General features: G+C 41.8%; 1 protein-coding gene across 1 annotated transcript in view; it reads left to right on the top strand.

The window, feature by feature from the left end:
- LOC136440108 (transmembrane channel-like protein 7) overlaps positions 1-14844 on the top strand; it is a 382010-nt gene that overhangs the window by 46406 nt on the left and 320760 nt on the right. The gene's annotated exons all lie outside the window — the stretch shown is intronic.

The raw sequence follows: 14844 nt of genomic DNA, 5'->3' as shown, positions 1-14844 counted from the left end.
CTTCAAAAGGCCCGTGCAAACAATAGATAACATATCATAAGTTCATATGAGGTGATGCAGAACACAAGTACGATCTAACACCTGGTTGTAAATAGGTTTTGTCTTTCTTAGAATCGCACGGATATGCATGCTAATTCCAAGCATGTACACAATTCCTGATCACTTATGCCCCCTCTCACTTCTCACTGGACCCGCGGCACTGGATTTGTGTTACCCTTGACTTTATAATAGGAATATCATTCAAAACGTACAAGTAGGATCTAAAAGACAAAAAAACACACAAAGCTTCAAAAGATTCGTTGTTTTTTGTCTATGAAATTTGTTGATTGCTATGTCAATTCGATCGATCGCAGCGACGCCGCCAGCGTACCGCGGGTCCAGTGAGAGGGGGGCTTTAGAGGCAATGATAAAACATTACGCACTTAACATTCCTTGTGTTATTTGAGCTCTTAATTGAAAACATGCAGTCACAGCGCGCGGGTGATATAAACAGGCAACAGGACACCTGTCGGGACAATTTCTGGATGGGTGAATATACAGAACATGCCTGTACTGTCAGCTAAGTGAATGCACAATCAAGAAAGTTCTATGCTGTACGGTACTGGAAATGTGGACTTACTTGCGTTCACAACCACCCTGAAAAACTCAATTACCCCACACATATGTACAAAACAACAGGGACATTCCATATTACCTCAATGGCAACATATTGGCAAACGGGTCGCTGAAGCTTAGATGTTATTTCGTATGTTGTGTATTTATGTTTACATGATAATAGAAAAGATAAAACAAAAGCTATGCATCAAAGCTTTATAGTTGTATGATTTGACATATTTTTCTTAGTTGTGTTGACATGTGGATTTCGAACGTAAAATTGACAACGTATCGTTACAAATAACGCATGTAATGTACTCAATACCTTGATGACTATGCAGAACCTCTGTACTTAGGAAAGGGATTCTCTCGGCAAGCTGAGAATGTGAGTTTAATACCACCGAACAATGGCCCAGATGTGCAGTATCGACTGTTGCCTTTTACCACTCTATGTCGCTGATGCTGAAATAACCCGCAGGGTCATTAGAAGTAGTATACGTAATTTTAACCACTAAGAGGCTTTATTGAATAGCTGAGTTATGAATTTTTCAGGCAATCACTTGACGACATTGTATATGAGGGTAATGATTATAAGGGGTCTAGGATATTGTATTCCGAACGTTCCAGTTAGCGGTTTCGATTGGCAACTAGATCTCAAGATCGAGGTAGATACTGCTGATAACATATATCACAGTTTATTGCACAGTGCATCGCTGTAGATTGCGAAACTTCACCTCCATCCTTCAGCACGAGAGACTACTGAACCACAAATGTTTGAACGTGATCAAACTGCATCCATACGTTTCTGTATCAGTATCTGTATCTGTATAGCCATTATAACCGCCCTTCGGCGTAACACACCAGCTTTGCAGGCACGCGGCGCGGCAGCAGCTGGTTATATTACACTGTACGGCCTGTCACACCTAAGTTTTGCACATCTGACTGCAATCGTTCTTTGAAGCTATTTAGTGAAGGTGTTCCTACAGCATCTGATGACAACGAGTTCCATTCAACTATGGTTCTCGGGAAATACGAATTTTTGAACACATCAATCCTTGGTTGATAACTCTGGTACTTAAAGGCATGACTATTTCTTGTCCTTTTCTGGGCTGGTATTAGATACTTATCAGTCGGTACATCCACAAGTTTATTAGTCATTTTGTACATCATGCAAAGCCTAGACTAGCTCTTTCTGTCCCTCTCTCCCTCTTCTCAGGCTACGTTTATGTGTATCACCCTGTTACTCCCCCCCTCTCTCTTTATCTCTGGTCCGTGTCAACACAAAAGGTTTTCTGTGTAGTTTCAAGCCACGATCGAAGAAGTAACAATTCCATGACGCTACTGGCTTATTGCAAGTAGATTATGTGTAGCCATCCGTTCCCAAACGTATCATGAATTGTTGACGCAGTGACGTCAGTGGAATTTAACTGTGCAGGGCGTCGTCCAATTACTGCACTGTGGGGTTCGTAGGATTTGCACTGTCTCTGCAACGTCGTCTTAAAGGCACCAAGAGCATTTTATGAGGCTTGAAAACTGGAAATATTCTAGTTGCTGTAATCTTTATGAGATTGACATTTAATGCCACTGTTTACCACATTTGCGTGCGGATTTCTTATCAAAAGTGCTCAAAAGCGGCACAAAAATACACAAAAATAAGCTACATGATGATCTTTTAGTTTCACGCGCCTAGTGTAAATAGAACGATACCATAGCCCCGCCCACCTCCGTCAAAACGTAGAAATGCAAAATTAAAACATAAAAATACAAATGTTTGACGGACATGCAGTCACTCTCTCATTGGTCGAACCGCTAATTGTGATGGACACTCAGGACCAGTCTGTTAGGGCTTGCATTTTCTATCAGTTCTCACCACACAACGACATCGTATCTTTGCTCCTTTAATGTCGATATGAAATGGTATAGTGTTATTGAAACTTACTATGTGTAGGAATGACTAGAAATTGGAGTTCTTTTATTCAAGTTTCAAGCCTCATAAAATGCTCTGGATGCCTTTAAAGTTAAGGCCTTAAAATGAATCCTGTCTAGTGATTAAGTTTCTTTGTGGGGGTGGAAAGATAAATCCACATCTCAATGAGCACAGTCGTATATCTGACTAACACTTTACATATTGTGGTGGCATGGCGTAAGTACTGTAAATGCATTTAAGTTCGCGTGGTTTTTATTTCGTGCCAGGGCGAAAATCGAGAGTTCGCGGTGGTTTTAAGTTTGCGGCAGCGCTGTAGTCACATACTGATACAGTATCAGAAAAATATGCTCGTGGTGGTTTTAAGTTCTCGGTGAAACGGCCGCCGCGAAAATCGCAAACATAAAACCACCGCGAACATTTCTCCATTTACAGTAATTCACGGGAAGGCGCCTGCACTTTATCTAAAGCCCCTGTCACACTTGTGCGCATATACAAGTCCGCAGAAGTTGCGTGTTAACATGTTTTTGGTTTAGGTTAAGTTTGGAGCCGAAGAAGGTATTTCTTTGGTTCGATAAGCAGGCTGCACAACGGTAGGTCAAAGTAAAATCCAACTTCTTCCCCTCAAACTTTACTTAAGCCCCTCTCACACTTGTGCGTATATACAAGTCCGCAGAAGTTGCGTATTAACATGATTTTGGTTTAGGTGAAGTTTGCAGCCGAAGAAGTTATTTCTTTGGTTTGATAACTAGACTGCTCAGCTCAGCGATTGGCCAAAGTAGAAAACAGCTTCCTCCTCGCAAAATTTACTTAAACCAAAAAAAATGTTACTGCGGAACTCACGCGCACTTCAATATACGCACATGTGTGACAGGGCCCTTAAACCAGAGAAATGTTGATGCGCAACTCATACGCACTTGAATATACGCAGGGCCTTAACACATATGGGAAGGGTTCTACGGTCGCGTTAAGCGACATAACGAGTAAACGACATAGCAAATCTACCGTGTCGGTCATATAAGACAGACGGGCTAGACAGACAGCCTAAATGCGTCACTGCTGGACACCTCACAGGGAATGTGGTACAAATTGCCGCATGTTGGCGCCATGACGAAAAGCTGCTAGTACATCATAGTCGGGAGAGATTTACAGAAACTGCTCCAGTCCAGATGGTCTAGTATAGTCTCCTGTGTACATATGGAGTTACATTGTCATTCCAAGTATAAGTAACGTCATTCTTAGGTACTAGGTAGACTGTCGGCATTGCAGAGTACCTCGTACCTGGTTTCGTAGATTTGCTCTTAGTGGCATGAGACATGAGAGAAGCCAAAAGGATGGATTCTATTTCCGTGATGGGAAGTCGGCATTAGGAGACCTAGACAATAGCTTTTTGACGAAAACGTTGGTAATTTGTATGGATCAAAGCTAGTTCTCAACTTAGATATTACGGCGGTAAGATAAGACTGAGTCACAGCATTACAAAGTCGACCGGCAGAATGAAGGCTCAGTTAGAGGGACCAAAAAGACCACCTGGTGGACATAACATTGTGATCAACCATCAAATGCATTTCTTAGGATGCCAGTAGATGTGGAAAATTGTCAGTGAACTGGAATTTAATGAATAAATAGATCATAACGACTTTATGCCAGACAGAATGAAAGTCAAGTATTAATTTACTGTCACTGAGCCAAACTGAGATGCATACGCGGCGTATAGTTGATATTTACGGCATATCTAACTCCCCGAGAGGAGTCACGAATCCCGTCTGTGCACTTAATTAATAAGACTACTGACATTTTATTTTACATGCAAAGTAGTTGACTACATCAACTTAACCAATAGATGACAACAACGTAAGCAAGACAGAAAGAAAGTTTAAGTTGAATTCAATATTTTTCTTCACCCTACACTGAAATTGGAATTTTGCTAATTTCTGTATTTTCTGTTCCAAGTTATATTATCATTTAATGCATAATTTTCATACGCTATCATATCTCATGTTGTTACTATTTGTTACCATTTACTATCATTATCACTTTGTGATCTGTTATCATATTGTTATTATTTGTTATCATTTTGACATCATTATCATTTTATGACTTATTATATTTCTGTTATAATTGGAAGAATAAGTCAAGCAAGATGGATGAATTATTTGAGTCAGACGTTTCAGATAGTATCCACTGTCTTTCATCAATGACAGAAAATGTCCGAACTTATCCAGTGCAGGGCTCGAACACTCATCATCATCATAGCTTGTCGTTCATCTCTATCCAGTTCAGTGCGACTTCATTCGCTTCCCGCAGGTCTGAGTCTGTGCAGGTAGGTGAGAGTCTGCAGTTGTTCATCAGGTGTTGCAAGGTTTGGGGGTCCTCACCGCAGCCGCAGGCTGCGCTGTTGGCCTTCCCCCACCGTAGCAGGTTGTCACCTGTCCTGGCCACCTTTGCCCTAGCCCGGTTCAGGGCAACCCAGTTCCTTCGGGGCAAGTCGGCCCCCGGGGGCAGGGACTCACTGGGGGGTGGGAGTGCCCTGTTGTTGTTCGGGTCACACTGGGTCCATATGAACTTGTGTGCACCTAAACATTGGAGCTGTGCACCTAATTTTCGACTCAGGGCGCACCTAGGTGTACGCAAAGGTACTACTGTATTGTACATTAAAATACATCATATTTTTGACATTTCAAAAATTTGCGTTCATCGCTATGTTTTGAAAGCTTAGAACTGTGTCGGAAGCTATTTTATTTGACTTTTTAATTCATTTTTTTAAAAATTCATTTAAAAAATTTTCTATTTGTTGCATTTCACAAAATGAAACAACATATAATAGAAACAAGAGAAAACAAAGTACAGGAATATAACATAAGCCACGGATCCAAAACAATAAGTAGAGATGGAAGCTATTTCATTTATGTTGTGCACCACCGTTATGTTGAGTACCTATTCTGAAACATCATTATCATCACATGTGAGACGGGTACGTAATTGACATCTACGGCTTAACTGATTCCGCAAAATGAGTCAGGAATCCCGTCTGTAAATAAAGACATTTTATTCAGCACATAAAGTCACAATTCTAGTTACCCTAACTTAACCTTCACCTGAACCTTAACCTTATTACTGGACTCTAAGCTCGTTTATTCACACATGGAACCCACCGAGTTTTATACTTTATCGGGGAAAATGTTCGGGACATCAGTATACAACGAAGTATCCTGTTAACATCTTGCTTGAAGTTCTTATCATACAGAAATCTTTATTGACACATCAAAAGTACAGTGATTTTCGTAAGGTCTACTACATGTATACATACATACATACAAACAGTCAAGTGGATACAAATGAATTAAGCCATACATTGTATATAGCTAGCCAAGTACTGTCCAAGCCTCTACCAGGCTCCACGGGTCGCTGGAAAAGTAGTAGAAATTGGCCAAATAGACGGATAACATGCCAGAGGAATTAGTCCACTAAAGGAGTACAATTTCTACTATTTTTCCAGCTAGCAGCTTGTGGAGCCTGGTAGAGGCTAGTATATGGCTTGCGTTGCGAGTGTCAGAGTGGACATCCCCACAGCTGATTTTGTGTGAAGGAAACCTTCCGACAGCATCACGGTGTCGTCAGCTGGTGGCGATAGCGACTTTCTGAAATGTCCGTCTTCCGTCACCCTGTCACAGTTCAATTCGAGTTGTATTGATTTTGCAATTCCAGATCAGAGATGCATGATGTGGTCCCTTTGTGTGTATGTATAATGTCTAAATGGTAGTAAGGAGCATTACTGACTACGTAATATGTGCCGTATATCATCTACTACAGTTTGCTATACTTTGTTTTGATTAAACCTCCTTGATAAACCAGTTATTCATATGACCTGTCGTTGACACCTTCGTAATGTTTGGAGTGCAATGCCTTTTAGACGTGGTGGTTTATCAACGTCATCACAGAAAAGCAATTTGTGTAGGCAGTGATCTTTGATCGAACAAGTAAATTTCAGAAGGTGTAAAGATTTGTTTGTTTGAACCTATGTTTATTCACGAGAAGTATGCCGCTTTTCATTGAGGTCATGAGGGAAGAAGCAAGGGTCAGATGAAATATATCAGAAATTAAACTTGAATTGATTAAGAATAGTGCTACCGCTCCGCTACATTCATCATTCATATCTTTAGTCTAACTGCGGTTTCGTATTGATCAGTTTGAATAGCGCGTTATTTGTTCTCTTTGATAGATTTTCCTCGTCGGTGGTGAGAAACATTTTCATTTCCAGATTAGACGTAGACATCTGGTAGGAAATGTTGTTACGTGATAATCTGTTACTGGGACTCCAGTGCCGCCCCGCGTTCTTACATATCATTTCTTGCACTGCTGCTAGTGAGTCGGTGCACCCCATGAAGCGACCACGTGACTGGAACCCAGTGGGTGGGACAGGCAAATAAGGACGGGCTGGAGTCCGAGCATCTTCCTCGGCAACAGTTCAGAACAGATACAGAGAGTTCCACCGCTCCCGACCTGAACAGACAACCGCCACGTCTCCCCGTCAACCCACGCAGAGTCCGAGGACGCCGTTCAGGTTTGTTAGCGCACTGCTTACCTTTCCTCCGGTACCTCCGTCCCTTACGAATAAGCTCTGTCCTTGAGTAGATAGTTGGGCTTAGAACTTCGCATATTCCAGGCGCTAAAGCGGCGGTACCGACTCATGTTAGTGGACTGTGATTGCCACTGTTACAAGATTTACCGGTGACAAACAGGATTCCGAATCCCTAATGGAACGTGTCAGAACTGCGTTTGTCTTCTACGGGTAAACCCTTTACGGTCTCGCTGGCTATTTGGTTGGGTTGCTCATTGAAAATGAGTAGCTACAGCAAATATTCTTATCTCGTTTTCTGTGGAGAAGACTGGATTCAGGATAGCTTTGTAACGTAACATGCATCTTTCTCCACCAAGGCTACGAGTTTGCAGGATCATTGTGTCGGTTTGAGAGTCTCTTAAGAGAACAGAATAGTCGACATCACGTAGTTTGCCTCATTCTTACAGCAGCAATGGAACGTGATAGACATTCTTGATATTTGAATCTAAGACCGTTTTCTGGTGTATGTTGACGATGCTGCTGTATGGCACAAAACTAAAAGATATCCATCATCGCCTTCGACTGTAAAGGCCTAAATCTGCCGCTTCTGGCTGTTTCATTTTGCGAGTGCCGCTCTTCCTTATAATTTTCACAGCCTGCATGTTTGTACGATAAGGGACAGTGAAAAGATTTCCGATATGCCTGGCAGAAATCAGAAAGTACGTTTTCACTTCTTTGCGACAGCTTCTAAATGGGGTTCTATGTGTTCCGGGCTATCAGCTTTACAAGATATTCCGGTACAGAAGCTGCGCACTGAAGATCTGCCGGTAGGGGATAGAAGTCTTTCCGATCTGCCGTGATCTAATTGTTGTGCTTTTACCGAGCGAGCGACGGGGCATCTCGCCATTAAATCCCAATTACCATCATTTCGGGAACGTATGCCAACAGGATAAACAATAGGCGAGTAAAACTGCATAAAGTCAGGAAGAGAGCTTCCTCATCTGGTAATGCCTGGCACACATTTGATTGATGGCGTTTCTTTGGCCACGGTTATGCTGAGGGGTCCCTCTCCCTCTGGTTGCGCCGTACTAATTACCGGGCAGCAGGATCTCTTTGAAACGATCGACGCCCATATATAATGATTTATCGATCTCGAAAAGGTCAACATGTGTCTCGCTATGGAAGGTTCTCTCTAATTCTTGTTTGTATGCTCGCATATATGATATACAATACTACCCAACACAGCATGAAACAAGTGAAAGGTTTGACTAAGGCATAGGAAAAAAACGTTGTGTTTTCGGTTACCCGACCGACGCTAGCAACAACAAAAAACTGCCGACACTAGCCTTTTTGTGGTCGGTCACCGGCAAAGGACATAAAATTGTCGATCTAACATCTGAGTGATGAAATTCCTGTGTTTCACATTCTGTTAACAGATGAGTGTTTGAACAGTTGATGTAAGAATGTGTAGTTTACATTGTTCTTCTTTGTTTAGTTTATTCGATATACTTGTGCCTGCGCAATTCTCTTAAAGGGTGGGACGAGTAGAACATCCGCTTTGCGTCCCCTCCAGAAGGACGATGCAACTCTTTTCCATATATCTACATGTAGAACTAGGAAAATTATTGAGGCGGAGACCATTGCCGGCAAGAAATTGGCCGAAATTCCAGAAAGAGCACTACCAGAGGCTATCGTTCACGTCTACATCAGAAATTCGCAGCTTTTAGATATATAGGGGTGCTGCACGAAGTACTTCATGGGGGGGGGGGGTGAATAATTTTGCAACCTGCTTTTTGTGTAAAAGTTGTAATTTTGGATGAACGATGAAAAAAAATATTGACTTTTGCTGTGCTAGCAGATTGTAATAACATGTCTGTTCATCACTTATAAGATTTAGTATTATTCTGCAGTCGTTAAGTTCCTCAATTTGCCAAAATGTCCAAAATGCAAGGAGGATTGAATAATTTTGCCTGCAACTGTACATGTATACTTCATGGATCACTTCGGCCGACATTTAAAAAGAAGAAAAAGAGAGAACCCCTTCCTACTGTAACCGGAACACAACACTTTCGCTAGGCCATAGCAATAGTATATCTACTGAGACAGCAGCTTGCCTTGAATTTCTTAAACCAAAGTTTGTCCTCAAAACTTTCCTCACCATGCACACATTACTCTCTGGGGTACAGTAGTGGCGTCGCGGTGGCGTCATGGCAGGGTGTTTGGCCCCAGAACCCAGAGATACCGGGTTCGAATCCGGGGTTCGTTGATTTGACACGACTTTCCCCACTTCACTCAGGTGAAAATGAATACCTAGCTTCGGTTAGGGGCGTCCCTCGGATAGGACATATGGCACTTCAGCGATGTTCCTCTTTTGAATTAAATGTTATATATATGCATTATATAGTGTTCAGATTCCTTTATCCATTTATGACGCATATACATATGAGAACGTTATAATCAACACAACACGAACTTAGCATACAGTGTATAAAAAGGTTATTCCGTCTTCTAATGTGATCATCTCATTATTGGATGTACAAAATTCATCACTTGGATGTTTAGCTTGCATACTAAAAAGTCCCGTTCCACCCAAGCACTTCCGTTAATGTGATTGTACATTTCTGGTACTAGTAAATTACTTCTAAATGATATTACCCAGTGAGACGCATACATAAAATTTCACTCTCTACATGTCGTAATTGTATTTTGTCTCCTAACCCAGCTAGGTGGATGGTTATTACAATGCCAGTATGTTGTAATCAACATGTAATTGAAACATGCAACATCTCAACTTCACATCATTAGCAGACAAAAAGTTTGAAACTAGTAGAATATTTAAAACTCCTGTACCGTGGTGACATGCCACAATCAAATCTTACCTTTGCAGTCACTGAAGAAAGAACTACGCACACCAACTTTGCCTGCGTCACCGGTACCCAGATATCAATTTATATTGAATTTGCATACCATGACAATTGGATCGTGGATCTTAATTTAAATTCTAAAGTCTTTTCTGACAAATCTGTTCCACACAAACGATTATCGTACTCAGAAAGCGGAGACCTTCGTCTGGTAGGCTAAGACAGACACACATGGAATATTAATCTGAGCTGCTGAAAAGCGCCGTAAGCCTGGGCCAAAAGTCTCATCCGAGCGACGCTAATTACAGGGTATATTACCGGCTCATCACATTTCCTTAAAAGGTATAACGGATTCATAACCGTCATCAGTTACCCACCACTAGATAAGGGAGTGCTTAACACTAACTACCGGAAAGTGCGATGCCTCGTCCACCGATTCAACTACTCACATGACTTATCACATGCTACTGGTCAAACGTCTAATGTAGGATCAGCGGGAATCTAGACAGAGTGCGAACTGTGATTACTGAGCCCGAGAGGGTTAAGTGCAGACCAGGGGTGGGTACCGGTACAGAAAATTCAGGTCCGGTCCAGGTCCAAGTCCAGAGGGTCAGGTCCAGGTCCAGACCTGGACCTGATTATAGTAGTTAAGCAGTACACCATATTTTGGAGAGTGATTTACTTGATTGCAAGTATATGCATGCGTCGGACAATAACACCATGTCTGGAACGATATAGATTTTTAGGTTCGCACTGTCTTAAAATTAACTATACTCGCCTCGCTATGTGTTGACTCATCCTTAAGTGTTTCTAGATATGATTCACATATGGGATGTATCAAATTCTGTTGAGCAAGCGGAAAGAAGTTTGAACAGCTTTGAGCGTTTATCATGATATTGTGGACAATTTAGGATAAAGTGTTGTTCATCTTCAATTTTATTTGGACAGAATGGACAAAACCTCTGGTCACGGGGAATTTTATGGTATCTTCCAATTTCCACATTCAATCTATGACTACATACTCTTATCTTGGTGATTGCTCTACGAATTTCAAAATCATGTATATGCGATATATGGCATTTATCTCCTTTTATTTGAGAGCGTGAGGATTCCAACATAATGATCATGAATCTGATTGTTGACAGTACGACACGACGCCATGAGCAAGACGTAGTTGAAAGTGACTTGTGTATTGACCGAAGAACTGACTTAATTGAAAACATTCTGATTGATGCTCTGGTGGGTTTGAGAAGTTGCACATCAGTGAAGTGTTCACAGCGAACGTTGTGAACCCGCATCCTGGTTTCCCATAGCTAGCCCGGATACGGTTGGTGCTGAATTATACACCTTCCATGACCAGAAAAAAATGCACGACCTTCCCCTTCCCATACAATAATAATGTTTCACCACCATTGATTATTGATCCATCTTCTCGGTTCCTTATATATGCCGGCCCCTAAATGCCAAATTATCCATCTTATTTTCCACCAATGGAGGTTTAGAGAATGTCTCACGGCGCCATCATACTTGGCAGTGATGTTCACTCCCTTGGCTTCTAGCTTAAGTAAGCATAGATTTCTGATTGGACCTTGATTACTTTCAAGGTCCACAGCGGATACTTCATTCCTAGAAGAAAAGAGAGGCCGTCCAGCCAATACACATTGCCTACTGCCACAACCTTTGTCCTGACATCAAATGTCAGCATCATGTCGACAAGTCTTGATTAACCCACAGGGCTTTTATAGTCCACTTGGAACACTTGGGATAATACTGTCTGCCGTCAAATGACGAGATGGACTCATGCCAAAAAGAAAATTGGCTTCGGCATATAAGTGTTCTGACCGTGCATACCATATATCAACCCTTTCTGGTAAACTTCTGGTTATTTTGTCAAAACCACATGCATGGATTAGTCTACGCCCTGGCTTGTCGAGACGATCTTCAACATCTTCACAGTCATTTCTCACCAATCTTCAAATGAAAAATACTTTTATAAATTCTTGAGTATAGTAAATCTTTCATCTACCATGCTTTCCGTTTATAATAAAGCTCGTGATCAAAATCGATCTGGAACCATAATTCCAGAACCAGTTCTTTTGAAACTACCACTGTAGTGCACTATCAAAGCTTGAGTCCAAGTACACCCCTTCAGGAGCTACTTGATATCTGTAAGTCTTCTTTCGTATATCTGGATAAGGCCTCTATGTAATAAACGACATAGCCTTTGGTATATTATGGCATTCAAATGGAGGCTTCGCACGGCTTGGGCTACGATGAATCAGTAAGATTATGTGTATTCATTTGTACCTTTGTGGTACTTGAGCCGGTCTAGCCTGGAATCGAGCTGAAAGATGAACTTCATTGTTGCCACCATCGATCCAGCAAATTCCGAGATCATTCCAACAAAAACTCTCGCTTGAAGTGCAGAAGGTCGACTACATGACCATTAGTCATGTCATTATCATGTCGGTTCCGTTACCTTTTCACACCGCGCCAAGCTCGTAGAGCTGCAAACGGTAGGAAGATGAGGTGCTTTATGGCTCCAACAAGAAGTCAAGCAATCTACTTTGACTAGCAGGTAGTCTTACTTTAATGAGGTTTTGAATGAGACATACGGACGTTGATGAATAGCGTTCATTTAGATTAAGTTGAACTGGTAAGATGGAGTATCGCCAAAAAGCAATTACTCAAACAACTGGATATGATTTTGGAAACGGTCAGACGTTTCAAGTAGCATCCACTACTTTTCGTCAGTGACTGTGAGCAAGATCAGTTGAACAGCAGGTTTATAACCACGAACTATGAATTGATATGCAAATAAGGAGAAGACAAATTTTTTTTTTAGGTAGTCCAATAGAAAGCGAATTAGACAACTCAAGACAAGGTTTAAGTAAAAGGGGACAATAACTCCTATTGTTTTAATATAGAAGCTAATGCTGGTTTGCCCCCAAGGCTATGTCCCAAGTGCCAGACAGTTCCACCCTTAGCCCTCCTTTCCTGTTGAGGGTTGGATTGTATATCCTCTCATATATTGCCTCCCTTACTCCACGTTCGAACCAGCGGGGTTCGCGGTCAAGGATATCAGTGGATTCGAGATTGAACGAGTGCCCTTGGTTGTGTTTTAGGTGGTGGAAAATGGCCGAGGAGTAGCGGTTAGCGCAATGTTCTTTGTACCTTTCGTTAAGTGATCGGCTGGTCTCTCCGATATAAGTGTTGTGGCAGTTGGGTTCTTCACATTTGAGTCTGTAGATGACATCGGCCTTGCTGCCTTTGCGGGGTCGGTCTTTAGGATGTACCAGTCTTTGTCTAAGAGTTGATTGAGGTTTGAAGTTGGTGGCAATGTTGAAGTTTTGGAAGATCCGTCGGAGTTTTTCGGACACTCCTTGTACATATGGAATAGTGATGTTGGCCTTGTTTCTGTTGGTCAACGGTGTACACTTAGCCGTTTTCTTGGACTGGTCAGATGGTTTGAGGGCTTTGTTGAAAGTCCATCTTTGGTAGCCACATTTGCCCAGGGCACCTCGGAGGTGTCTATGTTCGTCTGTTTTGGCCGTGTCTGAGGTGATGATGTTGTCTGCCCGATGAAAGAGAGTTTTTATAACTGCCAGTTTGTGTTCCAAAGGGTGGTGAGAATCAAAGGCCAGATACTGATCGGTATGGGTCGGCTTCCTGTATACTTCTATACTAGTTCGTGGTTATAAACCTGCTGTTCAACTGATCTTGCTCACAGTCACTGACGAAAAGTAGTGGATGCTACTTGAAACGTCTGACCGTTTCCAAAATCATATCCAGTTGTTTGAGTAATTGCTTTTTGGCGTATCTTATTACCTGGATGTCTAATCTTCATCGACGTAAGATGGAGTATCACCACAGAGAGCTCCCATTGTCTGCAAACCTATAATTTGTCTTGTGCACATGACCTTGAAGTGTGTCAGTCCGTCGCAGTAAGCCACCGCACTGAAGCGTACATGACAGATGAATTGTCGCAGTAATTGCAATTGCATTTGTCATGAGATGGTGCTACGGGGGGAAAGAATGTTTTCAATGTAGCTTGAAACATACAATAAAGATTCAATCTAAGGCAGGCACCTGTAATTCAGACTGTCTGTTGTAATGAACCGTCATCTTTCCCAAAGCGTTGCATCGGGGGATCATCATGTCGTATGGTTGACTTATCAGACATACATATTCATGAGCAACCCAGCATCACATCCCATGATTCGGGTGCTTAGATATCAAATAGAATCAAATGAAGAAGTGAAATGAGGTGTGGTTCGATTTTCTCTACCCGGGGTTTACAATTCTTGCCCTTGTCACCCCTGTAGTGTAGGGTGTCCATGATTTGGGCTGGTAATATGAATGACCGTGACCCACCTACACGGCTTAATGCACAGTTCTCCCCATTAGGCTTCACTGTGAACTGCACTGCATCCAATCAGTGTATGTCAAAGGCACGGTGTTGAAAAATACGTCATGCAGCGCAAAATCAATCATAGCTTGTGGCCTTTGACTTTTGACACACATGCAAGCCAAACCTATCCATAGTAAAGAAGCAGGAATTATCAACTTTGACCACCTGTAGACATTTCGAGCTGAACTGTTTGCACAAAAGTCTTTTTAAAAAGTAGCATTTCAATGTAAAACGATTTCTAATGTAGTGGAACTTTTTTGTTTTCAAAATGGAATAGTAGTAACTGTGTGTGCTTATCCGTGCCATTTTAGACTCAACGTTTATGACCAATGAGCTCAAGGTATTAATCTTCCTTTGATGAATATGTAGAAACATTTAGGCATGCACTTGTCCTATATCACACTTTAGCTTATATACCAGTCACCACGGATACATCGGTCGATGGCAGACTGTGCCATACAGGCTGATTTATTCATGTCTGCTATTTACCGAG

The sequence above is a fragment of the Branchiostoma lanceolatum genome, chromosome 8, assembly GCF_035083965.1.
Source record: "Branchiostoma lanceolatum isolate klBraLanc5 chromosome 8, klBraLanc5.hap2, whole genome shotgun sequence".
Taxonomy (NCBI): Eukaryota; Metazoa; Chordata; class Leptocardii; order Amphioxiformes; family Branchiostomatidae; genus Branchiostoma; species Branchiostoma lanceolatum.
The sequence above is the reverse complement of the archived record's forward strand: the minus strand, read 5'-3'. Positions and strand labels throughout refer to the sequence as shown.